Below are 24,076 nucleotides of genomic sequence, written 5' to 3'. Positions count from 1 at the left end.
ACAGCCCCAGTATCATAAATATTTATTGTCCGCCTATAATGGCATATGCTAAGTGGATTAGGAGTGCATTAAAAAAAATCATGATCTTCAGGGAAGGACAAAGCCCTAAAAGGACTGGAGAATATAAGACAAGCAACAACGTTCCCTAGCTTTAGCTTAATTGTATTCAGCACTTCAGAGTATATGGGAAAACTCAGAGTTTGACTGAGCGCCTCAGGGATTTCAATTAAATCTCCGGAGGCACCTGGGAAGCCTTCAGGTGCCAGACGCTACCATTCACTGTAGGTTGTTTAGGAAGGGGAAACACTGGATTAGGGTGTGGAATAATTCCTCTTTGCACTGCATGGTCCTCTTTCAACTTTGCTCTTCTCCTCCTGCTCCCTGTATCACAGGAGGGGAGAGGCTGGATTAAGGAGCACAATGTTTCTTCTCTTCTGTCTGCTCAAGGTTTACCTCCTCCATTCTGCAGCTGGAAGCAGAGGGCTGGTCTCTGCTGAGTAAAATGTGTTTTAAGTCTTGAGTGTCCATGCCTAACTACAGAGTGAATGCTGAGTTCAGGGAAATAAAAGAATGCTGGAATCATCATTGGAAGGAAGGCACGATGGGTTGGGGGGGGGTCAAAATGGGTTGAGGGTGTGTGTATAAAGCAAGTTTGCTTATCGTACATGGCATATTCCATAGATAGCAGGATGAATTAGCAATTATAAGTGGGTGACATCATCCGGCAGTACCTAACGGACTCGTCTCTCTTATCTAGTAGAGCTTTGAGCTCAGAGTATGTGCGGGAACTCCAATGTGGGCAAAATTAAATCTAGCTATGTAGTCTACTCTCCATGAAGGTGGGCAGATATTCCATGCTTAATTCATCCTGCTATCTATGGAAAAAACACTTACAGTAAGCAAACCTTTTTGCCATCAATAAGCAGGCTGAATTAGCCATTACACGTGGGAAATCCCAAGCCGAAGATGGCAGTGGAGTGATTACTGATCTGCAACCAAGACCCCACAGAGGAGGTTATACAAAACTACATGTCGAATTTACATTCAGTTTTTGAAAGGTTGTCCAGACATTAGACAAAGGGGTGAACAGACATATTTTTCGACATAGGTTCCAAAGCCAGCGAATATCACTTTTTCCTTCAATAAAGAACAGCTTGTATCACTCAACCTTTGACTTCGATTTGGGTTGATGAGGGAGTCTGAGGATCTCCTGCTTAACTAATGTGCCAGCAAGACAGATAATGCTGCCCTGCAAGAGGAGGATCTACTGCAGCTCCTGAGAGGCTTACACAGTTCCTCTATGCAGTGCACTCTGCAGCATTTAGAACGAGTGGTCATCTGTCCACAGGTAGAAGAGAGTTTGCCAGGTCATCTGGATCCAGGCAACAGCAGCATTCCATGAGGGGCATCATCTTCCACAGATGGCATACTGAACCTGTTCACTGTGGGTTTCTTATTGCTGGCCATTCTAAGAAGGCAATAATTTTGATGATTTTTTTTTGTAGCATTGAGAAGTTCTGTGGTGCTGCAGTGCAGCAAGGCAACTAAAATAGGAAAACTAAAAGAATAATGAAAAAATTTTTTGAAGGATTTTGAAAAATATATCTGAAGAAACTGAGCACATGTCTGTGCTATGATCAGACAAATAATGACTGTGAGTGACTGTAAAGGCAATGCAACACCCACACAGATGTTCCTGCACAAGCTCAGTGGAACTCAAAGCTCTACTAGCCAAGACAGATGAGTCCACTAGGAATTACTGGATGTTATGGACGTGCAATGGCTAATTCAGCCTGTTTATCAGAGGAGGGGGAGAAGAGAGAAAGGACACATGCACCCCCACTCCATCAACTGATCCACACAGAATCTCAAGGCGACAACTCAAAAAGTTTCCAAGTATGTGACTTCAACTCTTCATTTCCTGCCAACTTTTCAGATTTTACTTCTAGTTCCTCCTGGATCCCTGGACTCTGTATTTGGCATCCTATGCCTGGTTCTCAAAGTAACATACCTTTCTCTGAACTGAGACCACCTAAGTTCGGTTAGTCCCCAATAGATGGGTACACCCGTTCACTAGGTGACTCTGTACAATGACTGGAATTCCTTCCTCCCAGGAGCTATGAATGCCGTTTCCACAGTATTCCCACCTCAGATGGCTTGAGAGGCAAACCCAAGTCTACCACTGAGCCACTTGATTTATTTTGTGTGTTTAGGATTTTGCCCTCTATGGTTAGAGACTCTTGTTCTACTTACTGTTCTTTGGGCCGATACCCATTTCAGTTTTCTCCCCTCATTTATTTTTTGCTTAATTTTGATTCAACATTACATCTCAAAGATCTTTAAAACACCTTCAGAAAAGCTGTAGCCTGCAAAATATCAAGAGAATAGTGCTTTTTACGGCAACCAGACTATTCCATACACAAGAGTACAAATACTTGAACCTCCTGGAGTAAATGTGCCTCTCCCTGCAAATCTGTCATCTCAACAAGGTACAGCACGAAAGCACTAAGAGTTAAAGAGATTGCTTAATATTAGTTTTAAGTATAATAATGAAACAGCAAGAAAAACAGGATTAACACCCACAGCAAAACAGAAGATCTGTGTTGTGTAGATATATCCTAAACTTTACTGTTGCCAAGAAAATGCCACATTTTCACTGACAGACTGCACAGCTCAAGGTCAGCATTATGAATCCATAAATCTAAATAAATGGAAAAATTTGTTAGGTTTTACCGTGTCTTGACTAAATTGTAAGCTCCAAAGAGTGGGGACTGTCCATTGTGTGTACACTACACAAATAATTATAGTGAAATCATGCCAAAACAGACACAGTAAAGGAAAACAATTCTTGGAATCCTGCAAAGAACAGCATCTTTCAGAGTTTTATTTATGGTTTATATATTGGTTTAAAAATAGTTAGAAAACTGAAGTTGCTAGATTGATGACAATGACATCCTAGATAACTGACACACAAATGGTAAAAGTACACTGAAAATTCTGTAATGGTGATAAATTGTTGAATGACAGTAACTAGGCAGGCGAAGTTTTAACAGCTAAGCAAATGCTGATTCACCTATTTTTGCCACTGGGACTTTCCAGTTATGAAATGCAAAAACCCTTGACTTTAACCATAAATTGTAGAAGCAGACCTCAGAAATCACCTTTAAAAATGTATTCAAGCTCACTTAAGTTATTTTGATTTCCTTTAAAGGACAAAGGATCGTCCAACATGCATGGTTTCTCTCTCTTCCTGATCTGTCAACTTTGTAATAACTTATTTCCACATTCAATGTAAAGAACAATACCACCAAACAGAATAAAGAAAAAAATCAACAAATCCACTTTATAAAAAATTAGGTCTTGCATCTGGAATTGCTGTTAAGAAGAGAGGACTAAAATTAATTTGTGAGCTGAACCCTATGAATTAACATACCCTTCTAGACAAATAAGCAATCAATATAATTGTTTTGATGATTAGATGAACCTCATAAAGCTGGAGTGAGAGTTAGCTTGATTGAACAAAATCCAAATCCTGCCAAAGTGTAATGAATGATAGGAAACCTTTGAGGTAGAATAATATCTACCTCATTTGGCTCTCCATTATCAATTGCCATTTTATTTTGGGAGGGGATGGGGAAGGTTAAACTATTATACTAAAGTAACATCAGGTAAACAGTAGTACCTCAACTTTTCTTGGTAATTTAGACACCTGCAAAACTAGGCTGACACTCAAAGTTTGGTAGCACTTTTCTTGCCTTTCAAGATCAGCATATTAGAGGGGATTGCCTTTGGAGCTCACAGGAGAAAGGAATCTGTTGATAAAAAAAATGTGTTCACCTCCGAGGCAGCTTCCTTAGGAGGAATCCAAAACTATTCAGAAAAAGCAAATTCAGTTTTAAATATTGCAAAAAAGCATATTGATCCCTTTGAATGGATTCTCTTGTCCTAATTTTAAAGCTTCCAAACTGAGAAATAGAAATGGTCAGATAGCCTAAAGCAAAGTTTCATAACCATTTGTATAGGGGGGGAACCCCTGAAATTTATAGCAACTATTAACCAACACAATACAATTTTAGCAAGAAGCTGGTGTGACCTTTGCCCTACTTGTATGACAAGGCAAAAACAAAACAGAAAACCACTCAATGTATTAATTTTACCACTTGGAAAGGTGCCACTAACTACAAATGAAAGATTAATAGTTTTGGCTGTGCTACATTTTTACAGTTTACTAGATTAAATTATTTCCATTTTATATCCTTTTATACTGAAAACAAGCAGCTTGAGAGAAAAGAAAAAGGATCTCCTTCAGGCATATTAGGGGCAAACTAAGACTACTTGCTGTATTGGATCCTAACCAATACCAGCAGAGGTGAACACATCACTCCTATACTTAAGAGCTTACATTGGCTCCCCATTAAATTTCGAATTCTATACAAAGTGCTAACTATGATACACAAAACTATCCACTCACAAACCGCACTCGAACTAAATTGCCCTCTCCAATATCAATCAGCATCCAGACCCATTAGAACAACCTATCTAGGTACCCTTTTATGTACCCCCCACAAAGTCTTCAATTAAGAAACGTGCCTTCTCGATAGCCGGCCCTATTCACTGGAACAATCTCCCATTGGACCTTTGCTTAGAACCATGCTTGCGGACATTCAAGAAATAATTGAAGACGTGGCTCTTCACCGAAGCCTTCACTAAAGTCCCATACTACCAATAAAGTCACATAATACCTATACTGTACCATACATATTTAATGTATTCCATGCATAATTCTTCCCATGTATTCCATGTTCAATGTATACCTTGTTTATGGTTTGTTTACTGTTTATTGTTCAATGTACACCATGTTTATTGTAATTCCAATTCTGGTTATCTGTAAACCGAAGCAATAAGTACTAGTACATGATCTTCGGTATATAAAAGCCTTTAAATAAATATTTTGCTATCCCATATCAAATAAAAATGTGCTATAGCACAAAGTCTCCAATAACATTAGCTAGCTTTTCCATTAAATAGAATCACAAAATGTCAATTTAAAGCCATATGGAACACTCAAAATAATAAGCCACGCAGTCCCCATGCTTAGCTTACTATTCAGTACCTGTAGGGTCCTTTGTTTTAAGTTTAAACCAATTTTCACCCATAAATTCCTGGATTTTTCTGAAGGGGACATTCGGTTTAAACTGATATTCACCCTAATTTTAAGATGATTAAAAAGCTGCTCCAGAGCTACAGCAGCAGCAGCGTTTCAAGGCTTCCAGCCACTGCTAGCCAAAGTGCGCACTGTTTCAAGTCCCACCCTCCACCAGTGAAAGCACCCAACCCCCAGTACCACCCATGCCATATTTCAAGTCCTGCTTTGCCTCCTCAGCCTCCAAGCAGCCAAAGTGTCTGTCTGGTGCCATGAATGCATTTCAAGCAGACCTTGGCTCCCTGCTTCCTAGCCCTGCATAAAAGCAGAAGTGCAGTGTTGCAGAGCAAGGGAGCCTCAGCAAGCATGCTGCTGAGGGAGAGAAGCAGCCACCAGAAGCCATCATTGGTAAGGATGAATGCTGTTAGTGTGTGTGGAGAGTAAATGGGCGGGGAAGGAGAAAGAGGGGAGCAGGATAGGAAAGAGATGTCGGTAGAGATGGGGATGCTGCTGAGTGGGTGGTGGATCTGATAATGTTTTAATATCCTGGTTTCTTTCCACCAAAATAAATTGATTTACTTGGAAAAATTCATCTTTTTTTCAACTGATTTTCTCCTGTTTTTATTCTTATCATAATAAACCCTGATAAATCCCTGGGAAAAATAAAGAATAAAAACCAAAAATGAAGGTCCCTAAGTAACTGGTTAAGAAAATAACCACCACAGTCAGCTATTTAACAAATAGAAGAACACTATGTCCATTTTTTTTTTTCAGAGCAATAAGATAAGACCAAGGTCTATTGAACTCCGCATTCTCTCTCTAACAGTGGCCAAACTGTCAGCTGGAAGCACCCAGCCAGATCCCATCCCTTGTTGCTCACTCCCAGAGACAAGCAGTGGCTTTTTTAAGTCTACCTGGCTAATAATTTTTTTTTTAAGGTCTTTTATTCCTGTAAAACCTCTTTTAAACACAGCTATGCTAGATGCCTTGACTACATACTCTGGCAACAAATCTCATATCTTGATAGGAGAAAGCAAATGTTGCTTACCTGATGTAACAGGTGTTCTCACAGGACAGCAGGATGTTAGTCCTCACAAATGGGTGACATCGAGGATGGAGCCCCAACCACGGGAAACTTCTGTCAAAGTTTCAGGAACTTTGACTGGCCCCTACTGGGCATGCCCAGCACGGCACCGACCCTGCAGCCAGCAGGGGTCTCCCTTCAGTCTTGTTTTCAAAGCTACAGGCAGTGCCGAAAAGATAAAATAAAAACGAACCCAACACCGCGGGGTGGCGGGCGGGTTTCGTGAGGACTAACATCCTGCTGTCCTGTGAGAACACCTGTTACATCAGGTAAGCAACATTTGCTTTCTCACAGGACAAGCAGGATGGTTGTCCTCACAAATGGGTGAGTACCGAGCTGAGGATGTCCTGACTTGCACCAAATGTACCCAACGGCGTGCAACAGGCACAACAACTGGGGAGGAATTTGGTAAGGACATCCGCACCCTACCGGGAGGTGGAAGAGTGTTGGTACATCAAGTTGGAAAAAGGTTACGCAAGACAGATTGGCCGAAGATGGAATCTTGTCTTCCAGCTTTATCCAAACAATAGTGGGCTGCAAAGGTATGGAGGGAACTCCAGGTTGCAGCTTTGCAGATGTCAGGAAGCGGCACCGATCGAAGGTGTGCTACTGAAGTCGCCATGGCCCTCACAGAGTGTGCCTTAACACGGTCTTGGAAAGGAATGCCAGCTTGCTGATAGCAGAAGGAAATGCAGTCCGCCAACCAGGAGGAAAGAGCCTGCTTACCCACAGGTTGTCCTAACTTGTTAGGATGGAAAGAGACGAATAATTGAGTGCTCTTCCTGTGAGAAACTGTACGGTCTAGATAAAAAGCTAGAGCTCGTTTACAGTCTAGGGTATGCAGAGTCTGTTCCCCTGAGTTGGAGTGGGGCCTGGGAAAGAAGATAGGTAGTATGATGGATTGATTGATATGAAACTCCGAAACTACCTTAGGTAAAAATTTAGGGTGAGTGCGGAGTACCGCCCGATCCTGCAGGAGTTTAGTGTAAGGCGGATAGGTAACTAGGGCCTGTAATTCACTAACCCTGCGAGCTGAAGTGATAGCCAAAAGGAATAACACTTTCCATGTGAGATATTTTAGGTCACAGGAGTGCAGAGGTTCGAAAGGTGGTTTCATAAGGCGACCAAGAACCAGATTAAGGTCCCAAGATGGGGCCGGAGGGCGTAAAGGTGGCTTCAAATGGAGCAAGCCTTTAAGAAAACGGGTTACCAGGGGTTGTACTGAGATAGGGACACCCCCGATACCTTTATGGAAGGCGGCTACCGCACTAACATGCATTCTAATGGAAGAGGTTTTTAGACCTGATTCTGATAGATGCCATAAATAGTCCAAGAATTTTGAGATTGGACAGGAAAGGGGATCAAGGGACTGAGAAGTGCACCATGATGTGTACCGTTTCCATTTGTATGAGTAAGATTTTCTTGTGGAAGGCTTTCGTGAAGCGATCAGGACACGAGAAACTGAATCCGAAAGGTTAAATGGCTGAAGGACTAACCTTTCAACATCCATGCCGTCAGTGACAAGGCTCGGAGGTTGGGATGGAGGAGGCATCCGTCGTTTTGAGTGAGCAGATGCGCGTCCGTTCCCAGAGGAATGTGTCTGCGGATGGAGAGATCCTGTAGTATGGGAAACCACACTTGGCGTGGCCAGTGCGGTGCTATCAGGATCATAGTTCCTCTGTCCTGACGCAGCTTCACGAGAGTCTTCGACAGAAGAGGAAGTGGAGGGAATGCATAAAGCAGACCGGTTTTCCACGTGAGGGAGAACGCATCCCTCGGCCGAGAGTGCTGGCTCCGAATGAGAGAGCAGAAATTGTCCACTTTGTGGTTCTGAGGGGACGCAAAGAGGTCTATGTGGGGATAACCCCACTTGTGAAATAGAGAGGTCGCTACCAAGGGATTGAGGGACCACTCGTGTGGTTGGAAGACACGGCTCAGCTGGTCTGCCAATACATTGTGCACTCCCGGGAGGTAGGTGGCTCTGAGGTACATGGAGTGGGAGAGGGCTTCCGCCCAAATCTGCACAGCTTCCTGACACAGAAGGAAGGAGCCTGTGCCTCCCTGCTTGTTTATGTACCACATGGCCACCTGGTTGTCTGTTTGCCTATCGAACCACGCAATCTTAATTCAATCTTGAAAGGTCCTGAGAGCATAGCGGATTGCTCGCAGCTCCAGGAAATTTATCTGGTGTTTGGCTTCCTCTAGTGACCAGTATCCTTGAGTTTGCAGATGGTGTAGATGGGCTCCCCACCCGATGTTGGAAGCGTCGGTGGTGAGGATTATCTGGGGATCTGGTGGAAGAAAGGACAAGTCCTGTAGGAGGTTGCATTGATTTGTCCACCAGGCAAGAGACAGACGGAGTGCGTCGGTGATTGTAACAATGGAGGACAGAGGCTGAAGAGCTTGAGTCCATTGTAGTCGTAGAGTCCATTGTGTGACTCTCATGGCCAGACGGGCCATGGGAGTTACTTGAACTGAGGAGGCCATATGTCCTAGTAGAATGAGGAATTGGCGAGCCGTGGCCGTGTGTTGAGACAGCAGCTGGCGAGCTAGGGTCACCAGAGTCTTGGCCCGTTGATGAGGGAGGAAGGCTTTTGTTTGTAAGGTGTCCAAGTCTGCCCCAATGAAAGATAAGGTCTGAGATGGGACCAAGTAGGATTTCTCGTAATTGACAAGAAATCCTAGAGAGAGCAAAGTATGAATTGTTAGGGTCAGGGAGGACCGAGCTATTTGCTGGGTTGGGGCCCTGATTAACCAATCGTCCAGGTAGGGGTAGACGTGGACACCTTCCTTCCTGAGGAATGCTGCTACCACCACGAGGCATTTGGTAAAGACTCGTGGTGCGGACGCCAGGCCGAAAGGTAGTACTCGGTATTGGTAGTGGTTTCGGCCTACTAGAAAACGCAGGTATTTGCGATGATATTCTGTGATCGCAATGTGGGTATATGCGTCTTTCAGGTCTAGAGAGCATAGCCAATCCCCTCTTTGCAGTAGAGGGAGCAGCGAGCCCAGGGTTACCATCTTGAACTTCTCCTTGGAAAGGTACTTGTTGAGGGCCCGTAGGTCTAGGATTGGATGAAGTCCTCCTGACTTTTTTGGTATCAGGAAGTATCTGGAATAGAACCCGAGTCCTTGTTGTAAGGGAGGAACGGGTTCTATAGCGTTTGACTGTAGGAGAAGAGAAACTTCCTGCTCTAAAAGAACAGAGTGATCGGTGAGTCTCCACGCCTGCAAAGGTGGGGAGTCGGCAGGAAGGGATAGGAAGTTGAGGTGGTAACCCTGTGCAATGATTGCTATCACCCATTGATCTGTGGTGATTTGATGCCACTTTTCTAGGAAGTGGCACAGCCGTCCTCCTACCGGTATAGCTGGAAGAGGGGTTTGGCAACTGCTCTCTAAGTGAAAGTCAAAAACCCGCCGCAAGGCCCGGTTGTGGAGCTGCTGCAGGCTTTTGTTTACGAGACTGGCGAGGCTGAGTCTTATGGTAAGACCGTGCAGGCCTAGGCTTGGTTGATGGGGGATAATACTTTTGTGGCCTAAAGAAAGACTTCTTGGAGTCCTTTCTAAAGGGCTGTTTAGAAGGCAAGTCAGGAGGAATGGATGAGAGCTGTTTAAGTGTCTCATGATGATCCTTCAATTCAGCAACAATTTGTTGAATTTGCTCACCAAACAAATTATCCCCTAGGCAGGGTAAATCAGAGAGCCTGTCCTGAACTTCTGGACGAAGGTCAGATGATTTAAGCCAAGCCCAACGTCTGGCAGAGATGGCCATGGCAGAAATTCTAGTGGAAGCATCAAAGATGTCATAGGCTGTTCGTATTTCATGCTTCCCAGCTTCAAACCCTTTATTTAGAAGGGATTGAAGCTGCGGCTGGAACTGTTCAGGCAAGGCATCAGTGTATTCCTGCATCTGTTTCAGGATGACCCTATTATATTGAGTCATATAAAGTTGATAAGAAGCTATTCTGGAAATCAGCATAGCTCCATGATATACCTTCCTACCTATACTATCTAGGAATTTGTTTTCCTTAGTAGGAGGTATGGAAGAGTGTGGCTTTAGTCGCTTAGCTTTCTTTTGAGCTGATTCTACGACTACAGAATGATGGTCTAACTGAGGTTTTTGAAAACCAGGTGCTGACTGTACAAGATATGTAGAGTCAGCTTTTTTGTTGCCCGGGGAAACAGATCCGGGAGATTCCCAATTCTTTTTAAGAAGGTCTAGAAAAACCTGATGAATGGGAATAGAAGTGATGACTTTCGGGGCATCCAAAAATTGGAGCAATTCCATCATCTGGTGCCTGTCATCTTGTTCAGATTGAAGTTGGAATGGGACCAACTCTGACATTTCCTTCACAAAATTTATGAAAGAGAGGTCCTCAGGAGGGGAACGCTTTCTACTCTCCGCAGGAGAGGGCGGTGAAGGCAAATCATCGGTGTCAGTAGAGGTATCATCACCCCAGGTATCATAGAGATCTGGATGATGACCTGCAGGACCTCGAGGGAGCTGAACACCTGAAGGCCCAGGTTGAGGTTCCGAAATATCGGTGGAATCACCGGGGGCATCGAGAAAATCCTCGATGGAATCGGTGCCGGTATCAGTGTAGGCATCGAGGGAACCGGTGTCGGTCTCGATGGAATCGGTGTCGGCATCGGAAACCTCGGTGGAGCAGAGGTGCGTATCGCCCCCGAAGAAGAAATCGGTGGCGAGGGACGACCTGGCATTGATTGAACAATTCCCGAAGGGGGAATTCGATATGGTGTTTCTCCACTTGATGATAAACCTGTCGGTGACAGCGGTCTTACCGGTGTCGGTGACTCAGGTATCACCGGTGGAAGGGCTGTCATGAGCGCCTCCATCCGGTGTAGCAGCGGTGCCAGTGCTGCTGCAATCGGCTCGGTGATCGGTTCCACTCTCGGTGCCGGAGTCGGTGCCGAGTCTGGAACTGTAGCATCGCCTTGTCGATGGCCTCCTGGACCAGCCGGTCCAGTTCTGCCCGGAGACCAGGGGTAACAAGACCCGGCTCGACGGGAGAGGGAGGCTGAGGCTGAGCCAGAGGGACCACCGTCACCGGTGGGATCGCGGCTCCCAAACCCCGAGGGGGTGAGGGTTGCCTCGGTGCCTGCGAAACAGTAGTGGACGGTGCCACTTCTGATCGAGACTTTTTTGGCGGTGGCTCGGTCGGTGCTGAGGTCGATGACGTCGATTCCTCGACAGGCCGAGACTTATGACGTCGATGGCGATGTTTTTCTTTCCGATCCCCTCGATCATCAGGGGAAGGAACGGGAGTAGATGGCCGCGAAGTCATCGATGGCGGACAGTCTCCGAAGGGTTGTCGATGATGAGACCTCGACGGTGCCGGTTCCGATGACGTCGATGCAATCGATGGCGTTGGGGTACGAGCTTGGAAAAGGAGCCCCATCTTCTCCATTCTGGCTTTGCGACCCTTTGGTGTCAGAGCACATTTGGTGCAAGTCAGAACATCATGCTCACTCCCTAAACACAACACACAGACTCCATGAGGGTCTGTGATTGACATAGTTCGGGTACAGTCCGGACACCGACGGAACCCCGACGCCATGGCGAAAGGCCAAAAATTTAGCTGCGGGACTGTCGAATGCCAACGGGCCTCAAGGGCCAAACTCGACGGAAGTCTACCAAACGACGGCAAAAACGTACCGAAGTTCCGCGGACCGAAACATTTGTCGAAGGGAGACCCCTGAGGGGCAAATTTTTCTTCAGAATTATTCGAAATTCCTGTCAGGAACGTGGTTAAGAGCTCTTCTACCGCGTGGCTACTGCTGCGCGGAAAAAAGAAGACTGAAGGGAGACCCCTGCTGGCTGCAGGGTTGGTGCCGTGCTGGGCATGCCCAGTAGGGGCCAGTCAAAGTTCCTGAAACTTTGACAGAAGTTTTCCGTGGTTGGGGCTCCATCCTCGATGTCACCCATTTGTGAGGACAACCATCCTGGTTGTCCTGTGAGAAAGCATTATTTCACTCAATTTGTTTTAAACCTGGATTATCCCCTAGTCTTAGTATCATTTGAAATGGTAAATAACCATTCTCCATCTACCTGTTCCATCCAACTCATGATTCTTTATACAGCTGTATACAAATGTTTAAGTATCCCTTAAGTATTATAAGTTGACAACTGCTAATGGCACAAAGTTAAACATCTTTTGAACGCAAAATCACTATTTGCTGATTTAAACTGACTGAAGTGAATATGGCATGTGTTAAATTTTTGACATCCTTAGTACTATGAATCACCTCCTTAGAAAGAAATAACAGCTTTTGTATTTTTCCCTGTAGCCAGTTATCTTTTTATCTTTGCTTTGGGAATTATTCCCCCCCACTCTTCCTTGCAGAACTCTTTTGGCTCAGAAATATTCTTAGGTCTCTTTGCATGAACTATTTGATTCAGGGATTGTGAAAGCCATTCTAAATTCATCTTTCTTCTCTCAAGTACTTTAAGGTTGATTCTGAAGTATGTGTCAGATCATTGTCTTGTTTAAATATCCACCTTCTTTTTAGCTTCAAATTACTCCACTAAATGTGGGATATATGTTTCTAGGATATGTGAATATTTAGTTAAGTCCATTCCTCCTTCCATCTGCATATTTTTTCGTATCACATGCTGCCACATAGCCTCAAAAACCAATAAATACAGTCCTGTGCTGTTTGTTCTTTTCTTCAAAATGTTTCACTTTTTCTGCAGCTATATCTTGTGTGGTTGAAGCCAAACAGTTCAATTCTCTTCCTCAGTATATAGCTCTTTATTCCAAAAAGGTTTCACACATCTGAAGCTTTTGTTCTGCATATTTTAGACCAATGGCTTTCACTATTTTTCAAGCAGTAACTATTTCAGTGGAATATGAAAGCCAGGATCATTGTAGGACAAATGGGCTTCCAACTGAGGCTGTGCAGTCTTGCAAGAACACAGAAGTTTGGGCATCACATAGCTCAAACTCACTGAGAATTGCACATAGCTAAGGGGGGGAAAAAAGCAGTTCTGGAAGCAGAGGCAGCGCCAGCATTAAGCCTTCGGAGAAGTTGGGAGAGAAAAATGTGTGTTGTGGGAAGGAAGAGTCAGGGAGCCACATTCAGAGTCCATGAGAGCCGCCATCAAATCCTGGGCCTTAAATTAAGAACACTGCTTTAGACAATGACTTCTGTAATGAGGATATAGAAAAGATTTCCTTCCGACAACTTTCCTGTACAGATCATTTATGTGCAAGCAAATGCTGTACTGTGAACAACTACTTCAGTATCAGCTAAACTTTTCAGCAGGTTGCTTGCAGTGATTTGTGGGTTCCTTTTCGCAGATCAGACTAATTTTCAGGCATTTCTATCAGATTTTTCTTGTCCTCCGTCTTGACTTCAATAGTTCCATTTAAATTTCATTTCTTAATGTTTCCAATACTTGAAATTACTAAAAGGAAGTATTTGGAGATTTTTCTTTATAGCTCACCCCTGCATAGCAAGAGTGAATTATCTTCAATTTCAAATGCTCAGACAGCTGCTGTCTAGAAAAGACCATGGTTGTTGAAAGTAGTCAGAACAATTACAACCTGAGAAGTTAGAGGGGTTACAGTATTTGTTCAACTATGGAACTGTCTTCACTTAATTGAATGCCTAATAATTTGATCAAATTTTTGGCCTCACTAACTTTGATTACTTTCTAATTTTTTTTTTAATCAACTGTAATGATGTCCAATCTTCTGTACATGCCTTATTCACCTTTTCATTAATTTACAATTTCTTAAAAATAGCAATTTTGCATTTAGAATTGCAGAAAGATGTTGTTTAACTTTATATCATATAGATGTAACAGCTTCTGTTCATAGAGACTGAAAATTACAATTTAATCAGGGGGTGCCCAAACCTGAACTTTTACACGACTGTACTTGAATCAAACCTCCTTCTCAGCCTAGTCTCCTAGTTGAAAAGCCTTAACCTGTATAGCTTTTCCTCATAAGGCAGCCTTTCTACTCTCCTTAATCATTTTTACTGACCTCCTCTGTACTTTTTCTAGTATTGTTTTTAAGAACATGTCCTACTGGGTCAGACCATCAAGCCCAGCATCCTGTTTCCAACAGTGGCCAATCCAGGCCATAAGAACCTGGCAAGTACCCAAAAACTAAGTCTATTCCATGTTACCGTTGCTAGTAATAGCGGTGGTTATTATCTAAGTCAACTTAATTAATAGCAGGTAATGGACTTCTCGTCCAAGAACTTATCCAAGCCTTTTTAAAACACAGCTATACTAACTGCATTAACCACATCCTCTGGCAACAAATTCCAGAGTTTAATTGTGCGTTCAGTGAAGAACTTTCTCCGATTAGTTTTAAATGTGCCCCATGCTAACTTCATGGAGTGCCCCCTAGTCTTTCTATTATCCGAAAGAGTAAAAAAACGATTCACATCTACCCGTTCTAGACCTCTCATGATTTTAAACATCTCTATCATATCCCCCCTCAGCCGTCTCTTCTCCAAGCTGAGAAGTCCTAACCTCTTTAGTCTTTCCTCATAGGGGAGCTGTTACATTTACTTTATCATTTTGGTAGCCCTTCTCTGTATCTTCTCCATCGCAATTATATCTTTTTTGAGATGCGGCGACCAGAATTGTACACAATATTCAAGGTGCGGTCTCACCATGGAGCGATACAGAGGCATTGACATTCTCCATTTTATTCACCATTCCCTTTCTAATAATTCCCAACATTCTGTTTCTTTTTTGACTGCCGCAGCACACTGAACCGACAATTTCAATGTGTTATCCACTATGAAGCCTAGATCTCTTTCTTGGGTAGTAGCACCTAATATGGAACCTAACATTGTCTAACTATAGCATGGGTTATTTTTCCCAATATGCATCACCTTGCACTTGTCCACATTAAATTTCATCTGCCATTTAGATGCCCAATTTTCCAGCCTCACAAGGTCTGCTGCAATTTATCACACTCTGCTTGTGATTTAATTACTCTGAACAATTTTGTATCATCTGCAAATCTGATTACCTCACTCGTCGTATTTCTTTCCAGATCATTTATAAATATACTGAAAAGCAAGGGTCCCAGTACAGATCCCTGAGGCACTCCACTGCCCACTCCCTTCCCACTGAGAAAATTGTCCATTTAATCCTACTCTCTGTTTCCTGTCTTTTAGCCAGTTTGTAATCCACGAAAGGACATCGCCACCTATCCCATGACTTTTTACTTTTCCTAGAAGCCTCTCATGAGGAACTTTGTCAAATGCCTTCTGAAAATCCAAGTACACTACATCTACCGGTTCACCTTTATCCACATGTTTATTAACTCCTTCAAAAAAGTGAAGCAGATTTGTGAGGCAAGACTTGCCTTGGGTAAAGCCATGCTGACTTTGTTCCATTAAACCATGTCTTTCTATATGTTCTGTGATTTTGATGCTTAGAACACTTTCCACTACTTTTCCTGGCACTGAAATCTGGCTAACTGGTCTGTAATTTCCCGGATCTCCCCTGGAGCCCTTTTTAAATATGGGGGTTACATTAGCTATCCTCCAGTCTTCAGGTACAATGGATGATTTTAATGATAGGTTACAAATTTTTACTAATAGGTCTGAAATTTCATTTTTTAGTTCTTTCAGAACTCTAGGGTGTGTACCAACCGGTCCAGGTGATTTACTACTCTTCAGTTTATCAATCAGGTCTACCACATCTTCTAGATTCACTGTGATTTGGTTCAGTCCATCTGAATCATTACCCGTGAAAACCTTCTCCTGTACAGGTACCTCCCCAACATCCTCTTCAGTAAACACCGAAGAAAAGAAATCATTTAATCTTTCCGCGATGGCCTTATCTTCTCTATGTGCCCCTTTAACCCCTCGATCACCTAACGGCCCAACTAACTCCCTCACAGTCTTTCTGCTTCGGATATATTTAAAAAAGTTTTTACTGTGAGTTTTTGCCTCTATGGCCAACTTCTTTTCAAATTCTCTCTTAGCTTGTTTTATCAATGTCTTACATTTAACTTGCCAACGTTTGTGCAGTTTCCTATTTTACTCTGTTGGATCCTTCTTCCAATTTTTGAATGAAAACCTTTTGACTAAAATAGCTTCTTTCATCTCCCCTTTTAACCATGCCGGTAATCGTTTTGCCGGCTTTCCACCTTTCTTAATGTGTGGAATACATCTGGATTGTGCTTCTAGGATGGTTGTTTTTTTTTGTTTTTGTTTTTTTTTTTTTTTTTTTTTTAACAATGACCACGCCTCTTGCACACTTTTTACTTTTGTAGTTGCTCCTTTCAGTTTTTTTCTATTTTTCTCATTTTATCAAAGTTTCCCTTTTGAAAGTTTACCACGAGAACCGTGGATTTGCTTACTGTCCCCCTTCCAGTCGTTAATTCAAATTTGATCATATTATGATCACTATTGCCAAGCAGCCCCACCACCATTACCTCTCTCACCAAATCCTGTACTCCACTGAGAATTAGATCTAAAATTGTTCCCTCTCTTATCGGTTCCTGAATCAATTGCTTCATAAAGCTATCATTTATTCCATCCAGAAACTTTCTCTCTAGCATGTCCCAATGATACATTTATCCAGTCAATATTGGGGTAATTGAAGTCTCCCATTATTACCGCACTACCAATTTGGTTAGCTTCCCTAATTTCTCTTAGCATTTCACTGTCCGTCTCACCATCTTGACCAGGTGGACTGTAGTATACTCCTATCACTATGGTCTTCCCCGACACACAAGGGATTTCTACCCATAAAGATTCAATTGTGCATTTAGTCTCATGCAGAATGTTTATCCTGTTGAACTCTATGCCAATCCCGGACATAAAGTGCCACAGCGTCTCCCGGGTGCTCCGCTCTGTCATTGCGATATAATTTGTACCCCGTTATAGCACTGTCCCACTGGTTGTCCTCCTTCCACCATGTCTCTGAGATGCCAATTAAGTCTATGTCATCATTCACTGCTATACATTCTAATTCTCCCATCTTACTTCTTAGGCTTCTGGCATTAGCACACAAACATTTCAAAGTTTGTTTTTTGTTTGTATTTTCATTCTGCTTTTTAATTGATAGGGGTAAGTTAGAATTTTTTTAGCTCAGGTGAGTTTTTAGTTACAGGCACTTGGACTACTTTTCTTATTATTGGAACCTCACTTTCGGGATTCCCTAATTCTAATGCATGATTAGTATCCTTTGAAGATACCTCTCTCCGAACTATGCGCTGCTGAGCGACTGTCTGCTTTCCTCTTTGTTCTAGTTTAAAAGCTGCTCTATCTCCTTTTTAAAGGTTAGCACCAGCAGTCTGGTTCCACCCTAGTTAAGGTGGAGCCCATCCCTTCGGAAGAGACTCCCCCTTCCCCAAAAGGTTCCCCAGTTCCTAACAAAACTGAATCCCTCTTCCTTGCACCATCGTCTCCATCCACGCATTGAGACTCCGGAGCTCTGCCTGCCCCTCTGGTGACCTGCGCATGGAACAGGGTGCATTTCAGAGAATGCTACCCTGGAGGTTCTGGATTTAAGTTTTCTACTTAAGAGTCTAAATTTGGCTTCCAGAACCTCCCTCCCTCCCACATTTTCCTATGTCGTTGGTGCCCACATGTAGCACGACAGCCGGCTCCTCCCTAGCACTGTCTAAAATCCTATCTAGGTGACGTGTGAGGTCCGCCAAACAGTCTAACTTTAGTTAGTCAGCTAGAGTAACTTACTGCTCTCTTGATTAACAAATGTTGGTACCTATTCAAACCAAGTCACACTATCTCAACACCTTTCCAAGGTGAGTAACTGGACTGAACTTTTCAACCTTTTTACTTAGGTATACACTGCTCCTAGCTTATTTCTAGCTTCTGGCTACTTTTTTTTTTTTTTTTGTTTTTTTAAATACAAACACTCAGGTCTGCTTACTAGCTGCCTTACAGACTTTTAAAAATAAACACACTACCTACTGCTTACTAGCTGCCTTATTGACTATTTAAAAATACAGTCTAACTTGTTTATTCACTGTCTTACTGACTATTAAAAGCACAAACACACAAACACACTAAATAATATTCCCAAATAGTTAACTTTGCCCCAATACTGGGGTATCCCAGACTGCACACAATACTCAAGGTACGGTCACATTACAGATCAATTCAGAGACTCTATGTTATTTTGTTTTAATCTATATTCCTTTCAGAATAATTTAACATTCTATTTGCTTTATTGACTATCACCACACACAGAGCAGATAACATATTGTCCACAATGACTGCAATGGTTATTACTTAGATATGTCTTTTTTTTTTATTCTAGAACAGTGTTTCCCAATCTTTTCAAGTCCAAATCACACCTACATTAACAAAAATGTTATAGAGCTCACCAACTTCCTTGGGGCAGGCAATGTTAACATGGAGAGGACTTGTATGGTCAAAATAAAAGCTAGGGAAGCACCAGCCTATTTTCCAAATTTTAAAACAAAGGAGGGAGAGGTGAAGGAGACAAAAAAGAACTCACTATAATGAGCCAATTCCCTCTATAAAAAAAAAAGAACTTTAAATCTGTGAGCCTCCCAGCGGCGTCGCACGCCCGAAGGAGTGCGACCTAAGGGGCATGCCCCTTAGCGCACCCCTTGGAGAGCCCCAGGACCAGGGCCTACCCCATTGAACTACCTACCGCTCATCAATCATCCAGACGTTTAAACCCCAGCACGAACAAACTCCTGCTGAACTCCCTCAACCCCTGCTCCCACCAGCCTCAATCAAACAAACAATGGGACAACACTCCTAACACAGAAATACAGCTCACCACCAATCAGCAACGAATACACTCAAACATCTCTACTCATCTGCAAACATTCATAAGTACATCCGTCGGCTTCCAAATCCTGACCTCATCCAACTCCCAGCCTACAATTGCTCTGTGCGCCTACAACACGTATCCAGACTTCATCCGACAAGAACCTTCCATACTTGCTACCCGGACAACACCCCGCCGCTTTCTGAACCACCATCCATCTGCTCTCATCGAACCTCTTTCAGTTACAAATCTCTTCCCAACCTCAACCAATCATCCAGCTTGCTTCTAACCACACTCCATCAGACACTACCTCGATCTGCCTACAGCTCCTTTCCAACTCTATCCCAATACACATCGGATTCCCAGCCAGCATCCAGCATCAGCATCATACTTCAGCCCAGATATTAGACCTCCCTCAAACTCCAAACACCGTTACCTATCCCATTACCTTTCAACACTGCAAGACCCTCCTGCTTGACCCTCCCAGAGGCCCTCATCTTCTTTAACAAAACCTCTATCAATCACTGTCAACCAGATGAGAAGAACAACTTATACCAATCTTCATCACTCAGCCAAGGAGAACACTCGAGCTCTTCAAGTAATTATCAGTCTGCAACATCATGGCTCCCCCCTCCTTGACCCACCAGTTGAGAAACAGTTATCTGATTAAAATCCCACTGCTGAAACATGCCAAAAACCTACTCTACCTCACCTTCTTCTTGATAAATGCTCAATCTCTGACCAAGAAATTCATGATAATTTCAGACTTGATCCAAGAAAAGAACCCAGACTTCTTCGCCATAACAGAAACTTGGCTCAAAGATACCGATCAAGTACTAACAAATCATCTAACCAACAATGCGTATGACATTCTTGATCCCACGCAAGTCCCGCAGAGGAGGTGGTCTTCTCCTCATCATAAAAAAACATTTCTCTATGAAGCTGATACCACACAATCTCCCTAAGAAATACGAAATTGCTCTACTTGACTCACATCTCCTACAAATGTCTTGTTTATTGCCCACCCAAGCTCCTTGACAATGAGATCTCCCCACTTCTAGAATTCTTAGTAACATTACCATGAAAAAACCCTCTATAATATTTGGCGACTTCAACCTCCACACCGATACCAACCCCAGATCCCAAAACTGCCAAACCATGCTCGACATGCTTTCCAGCCTAAACCTGAACCAACTTGTAAACAACCCCACTCACAAAGCAGGTCACACACTGGACCTGATTTTCACCAATCAATACCTCTTCGACACCACAATTTCACACAAACCTGTCCCCTGGTCAGATCACTACCTCATACAATGCAGTGCACAAGTCAATAACAGAATGACAAGAACAAATGAACAACTATCATTCAAATACAGACCCCCCTTCAAACCTGACATACTTCAACAAGAACTGGGGAAACAACTAATGAATCTAGACCTATCCAATATACATAACGCCACCCAGTCCTGGTTCCACCTTACAAAGCAAACTGCAAACATAAACCCCGAGAAAACGAAATTGATAAAACAAAACAGAGAGAAAAACAACCCCTGGTTTAACGCACACCTTAGAACAATGAAATCCAACCTCAGGAAGTTGGAAAAAGAATGGTGCAAAGCCAAAAGCCCTGCATCCCTTCAAAGATATCACACTCAACTCACCAACTATAAGAAAATGATTCTGAACGCCAAACGTGACTACTATAGTCTAAAGATAAAAAACTCAACAAATAAATCCAACTCCCTCTTCAACATAGTAAAAAACCTCATAGACGAGAACAAAAACACCCCCACTGCCGAAGCAAATAACCTAAGTCAAGACCTTGCCATGTTCTTTAAGAACAAAATAAACAAAATAACTAACACCTTCAACAACCCTTCAACTGCTGAAATACCATATGACCCATCAACTATAACACCATGGTCAATTTTCGAACCAATCACAAACACCAAAACAGAAAAGATGCTACGAAAAATTAACCCAGCTCGGCATGAACTGGATACTATCCCAACCCGCGTGTTAAAGGAAATGGCACATATTATTGCCCCAACATTAGCGGCCATAATCAACAAATCACTTGAAGAGGGTCAACTACCAGCCAACCTAAAAACGGCAACAATCACCCCAATATTGAAAAAAAAGAACCTGGTCCCAAAAGATCTGAATAATTACCGTCCTCCTATCTCAAACCTTCTTTTACTTGCCAAGATGACAGAGAAAGCTGCATTGAAACAACTCAATGAACACTTAGAAAACCACAATATTCTTCATCCCTCACAACACAGTTTCAGAAAGAACCGCAGCACTGAAACCCTGCTGCTCAATTTATCGAATAAAATAAGAGGATTTGACAATAAATTAAACCACTTATTAATCCTACTCGATCTCTCTGCGGCTTTCGACACCGTAGATCACAAAAAATTAATATCAAGACTTGACAGCATAGGTCTATCAGGCAAAACTCTGACCTGGTTCACTTCATTCTTAACAGACAGGTTCTTCAAAGTCACCCTTAATAACTACTCCTCTGACCCCTGTCCCCTTGAAACCGGGGTACCACAAGGGTCCGCCCTCTCGGCTACCCTCTTTAACATATACCTACTCCCAACTCTGTCAGCATATCTCAAGCCTAGGCATCACATTCTTTTTGTATGCCGATAGCATTCAACTACTCATCCCAATAACCTCCACTATTGAAGATGCAATCAGCCTTACAGCAAACCACCTCATCTCTATCAGAAACTTGCTGAACCAACTAAAGTTATGCCTTAATATGAGCAAAACAGAATGCATCCTCATCAAAAGAAACTTAGATCAAATAACCCCAATGCCTTTCATACAAATTGATAACAGTAATATCCAACTGAAGAACTTTGTAAAAGACCTCGGTATCTGGCTAGACAATGATCTGAACCTTAAAAAGAGCATCGCAACGAAAACAAAAGAAGGCTTCCACAAACTTCATATACTCAAACACCTTAAACCGCTTTTACACCTACAAGATTTCAGAACCGTCCTACAATCACTCATTTTTTCAAGTCTCGATTACTGCAACTCGCTTCTCATTGGCATTCCCAGATCCACTTTAAAACCACTCCAATTGCTACAAAATGCTGCAGCCAGAGTTCTTACCGGCAAGAAGAAATCTGATCACATCACTCCGGTCCTGAAGAGTCTTCACTGGCTACCGATCGAACAAAGGATCAAGTACAAGACTTTAACCATACTACACAACGAAATCCACAAAGCTGACAACGCTGCCCTAAATCACATGATTCAACTGCACAAAACATCTCGCACGACAAGAAACACCAACAAACTGAAGCTAGTCATACCCTCCCTTCCCTCCGCTAAACTATCCAACACCAGGAATAGAGCCTTCTCTATCGCAGGACCAAAAGCATGGAACTCTTTACCAGACTACCTAAGCTCTATCAATGACATCAAATCTTTCAAAAAAGAACTTAAAACTTGGTTATTTAGACAAACATTCACAGACTGTATTGGGTAAACTAATAACACATGACCATACATACCACCCCTCCCAGCCCTGTGAAATCTATCTTCCTTCCCACCCTCTTGACATCTCTCATTAAATCTATCCCATTATCTGATTTATTTATCTGATCCCACCCTAATTCCCGAATACCCTTCCGTCCCTCTAACACATCTCACTTTTGAAAAAGTCTCATTAACACACCACATGCGTAAAGCTGACATCTAAGTTATATCTTTAATTGCTAACCTTTCATGACCACTCACAATAAGACCGACTTAGGTCGTATTCTATTATACCTGTTCATACACTATTGCTCTATGCCGAAATGTAACTAGTTGTTTGTTAATGCGTTAATATTTATCTAACGAATGGGTTATATGTATTAAGTTGTTTAAACTGTAAACCGGAGTGAAGGCAGCCTGCTATACTTCGGTATAAAAAAAAAGAGAATAAATAAATAAATAGATAAATATAATTGAGTGTAAGAAAAAAAAAAAGAAGTCCATTTGATAAGGCAGGCGGCTTGGTTTTGGTTACCTTGGCTGCAACATGTAGCTGCCAATGATCGCCCACTGCTGCTGCTCCCAACACTCAGAATGAGTCATATCCAGTGACGAGAGCATGCTCTTCATTTTATTCAGCCTGGAATAAGAGGCTAGAAGGTCTCAATTGGGGAAGCTCAGGAAGGAGAAGATGAGGAGGTACTGTTTGCTGTATGTACCGCGCAAAGCGAGGACCAACTATCCATGACCTACATGCTGCCCATTACTTACCACATTCAAAGGCTCAAGTTGTAGCTAAGAAGAGATGGCATGCATGATTACTCGCTCAGAAAGGAGTTCCTACATGTTGAACAGTCACTACTGGAGACAACTTGTGAAGTGCTGAGAGTAGAGCCCTGATACTAGTCTGTATCTGAGCATCAGGTAGTGTTGACTTTTCCGTGGCATATCTGATCAGTTCTGAAGGCACACCAATTGGGAAACACTGTACTAGAAAATGGAATGGCTATCAGATGAAATTCCAGCAAGTTCTCCCAAAGAAAATCACTTTTCCACATATTTCACTACATTAATTCCTTAGCAGCTTAAATTTAAAGCAATAACTGGCATAGTGGTTATAAATACTATACTATCTAAATAAGTCAATGCAAATAAGTAGCATTATTTACTGCTTCAGAAGAGGGATGCCTAGGAAAAGGAAATCAATCTTGGCCAAAAGCTCTCAATTTTTTGTAAATGGTGGCAATAGTTTTGACCATGACAATTATATGAAGTTAACAATAGACAAGAAGGTAGTGTTACAAGTTTAACTGAAAGGTCTACTAAGTCAACAGTAAAGAAATGGCTGCTGTGAATATAAAGCTGTAAACTGGAAAATGTTGAAGTAGATATCACCACTTGCTTACTTTATAACTATCAGCAAATCATTTCACCTTATGCACTGTACTTTTCTTAGCCTTGTTGTTCAAGCCTATTGTAGAAGAGCACTACCTCAAATAATTGCAGCTTTATTTGTTACTCAACTTATATCAACTAGAATTCTCTTTGCATTTCTGGTTTTAATATACTGTAAGCA

General features: G+C 42.5%; 1 protein-coding gene across 6 annotated transcripts in view; it reads right to left on the bottom strand.

The window, feature by feature from the left end:
* Positions 1–24,076, bottom strand: part of JMJD1C (jumonji domain containing 1C) — a 597,281-nt gene that overhangs the window by 257,121 nt on the left and 316,084 nt on the right. Inside the window, exon 3 of one of the 6 annotated variants that reach the window (XM_029609733.1) lies at positions 2,254–2,366. The exons of the other annotated variants lie outside the window; for them this stretch is intronic. The gene's annotated coding sequence lies outside the window, so the exon portion shown is untranslated. The remainder of the gene's footprint in view (positions 1–2,253; positions 2,367–24,076) is intronic. 6 annotated transcript variants of the gene reach the window in all.

This window comes from Rhinatrema bivittatum, chromosome 7 (assembly GCF_901001135.1).
Source record: "Rhinatrema bivittatum chromosome 7, aRhiBiv1.1, whole genome shotgun sequence".
NCBI lineage: Eukaryota > Metazoa > Chordata > Amphibia > Gymnophiona > Rhinatrematidae > Rhinatrema > Rhinatrema bivittatum.
Note: the sequence above shows the minus strand (reverse complement) of the source record. Positions and strands in the feature narration are given on the sequence as shown.